This window comes from Oncorhynchus tshawytscha, linkage group LG02 (genome assembly GCF_018296145.1).
Source record: "Oncorhynchus tshawytscha isolate Ot180627B linkage group LG02, Otsh_v2.0, whole genome shotgun sequence".
NCBI classification, from domain to species: domain Eukaryota; kingdom Metazoa; phylum Chordata; class Actinopteri; order Salmoniformes; family Salmonidae; genus Oncorhynchus; species Oncorhynchus tshawytscha.
In genome coordinates this window covers 75270021-75272006 of record NC_056430.1, presented here as the reverse complement: position 1 = coordinate 75272006, position 1986 = coordinate 75270021, and the positions used below count along the sequence as shown (strand labels likewise).

Sequence of the window (1986 nt, the reverse complement as noted above, 5' to 3'; positions counted from 1 at the left end):
CTTTTTCCAGCGCTACTACAGTACTCAGGACAGCTCTCTTTATGGCATGGAAAGTATTCTGGAATATTGCAAATTGGTGCTGAGGGGAGGTCGTCATGCTCATTCTCGTGTAAGGTCTTCAACTGAAATACACCACCCATAGGTTTGAAGCCTGTCTCCAAGGGCTGGCATTCAATCAGATCAGCGTAATTGCACGCTTGATATTTAAAGATCATTTCCAATTGAGAACGTGGTCTCTGTGAACATTGCCTTCAAAAGAGCCGATGGGCTTGAATCCCGGCCAAGGTGGCTCACTGAACTACCTCAACACCAGCAGTGGAGATAGTTTCCCTTCGGAACTAAAATGCATTGAGTCAAACACTTTAAAAGCATGATTTATTAAGAACAAGAGTTCATTTTCATCAAGAAACTACAATGACGGCAAAACATTTATCGTACAAAAAAGGAGTGTTTACTTGATGATACGGCAAAGCATTTGAAATGACTCCTATGTTCATTCATAAACAGGGTGGCCGACAACTACAGCAAATACAATTCAGACTTTGGAAAACATTACACTGAATAGCAACAGTAGAACTTGAAATAGATGAGTGAGGTCACTAATTCAATGAAACCAACCTTTCACCAATGTTAACTGCACTCACATGGCAACAAAATACAGTTCTAAACTCCCCTTCAACAACATGCAAGCAAACAAAAGCAGGAAGGCGGCCATTTTGTATTCTATTTACGCAATAACTCTTGAATGGTTAGTCATTGCTATAGCTGGATAAATGCTAGCTAACCTTTTCCTTTTTGACTTGGAAGAATCAGGCCCTGTTCAAACCCTTCTAATGCAACCTTGTTTGTGCACAATCACTGATCTGACAAAGTTGGATAGGTGGAATTTAGGCTACTTTCCACTGCGTCCTCTGACCAACCAGATCATGTTAGATCAGTGGTGATTTCCTTGAGGAATAGGTGAAGGAAGGAGGTATTAGAACAGGGCCTATTGCACCAGTCAATGCACCCTGAGAGAGTTCCTAATAAACCTAAATCATTGGACAATGTGATAGATGGAAACCAGTACAGACAGTTTTCAGTAGAACAGAGCTACAACCTTTCAAACTGATCACAAACAGAGAATGGAAAAATACTTGAGTGATTCAATCAGTACAATGTAAATTAATTTAACAAATTCTTATTTACGACGACGCTGGGCCAATTGTGTGCCGCCCTATGGGACTCGCAATCACGGCCGGTTACGATACAGCCTGAAATCGAACCAGGGTCTGTAGTGACACCTCTAGCACTGCAATGCAGTGCCTTCGACCACTGCGCCACTCAGGAGCCCTAAATACACAACCAATCGCAAATGAACAGATTAAACCAACCATCCCACACAAACGGGTACCATTGGGACCAAGGTGGCAGTGCCAACCAAAAGACACCAGGCAGGAAACTTTCCCATAGAGAGATGTGTCTTGAGAAAGGCAAAATAAGTCCACATCCCACAATGTCAAGCATTACATTTAGATTTATTTACACAAGAGTATAAAATGCACCTTAGGGTCATATTCATCAAGCATCTCAGAGTAGGAGGCAAAACTGATCCTATATCAGCACTCCCCCAAAAATTCTGAAAACGTGCCATCACATCAGTCAGTGGTATCTCACATTATGACATGTGGACATGGCCATAAATGTCCGCTAGGGGGCGAAAGAGCTTCAAATTAACTTGTGCTGCTAATTTCCTGCCCAGCAACCCAGAACTCCAACTGTTACTATGGTAAAGTCACCATAGGCTTGACCTTTCCCATCTCCACAGATCTGGGATCAGATCACTAGCCTCAAATCCTTTATCCATAAGGGGAAACTACATAAAACATGTCTAGGGGTAACTTCTACCTCCTATGATAAAGCTATTCCAACGGGCCAGATGATTTGGAACAAAGTAGAAGTTGACCTAACAACAGATCTAGGATCTAGGTGATTTCACCAATCCTA

The 1986-nt window shown here is 42.1% G+C and overlaps 1 protein-coding gene across 1 annotated transcript in view; it reads right to left on the bottom strand.

The window, feature by feature from the left end:
* Nucleotides 1-358: 358 nt before the first annotated feature.
* LOC112236549 (syntaxin-10) overlaps nt 359-1986 on the bottom strand; it is a 22029-nt gene continuing 20401 nt past the window's right edge. Inside the window, exon 9 of the mRNA XM_042304746.1 lies at nt 359-1986. This exon is cut by the window's right edge and continues 536 nt beyond it. The gene's annotated coding sequence lies outside the window, so the exon portion shown is untranslated.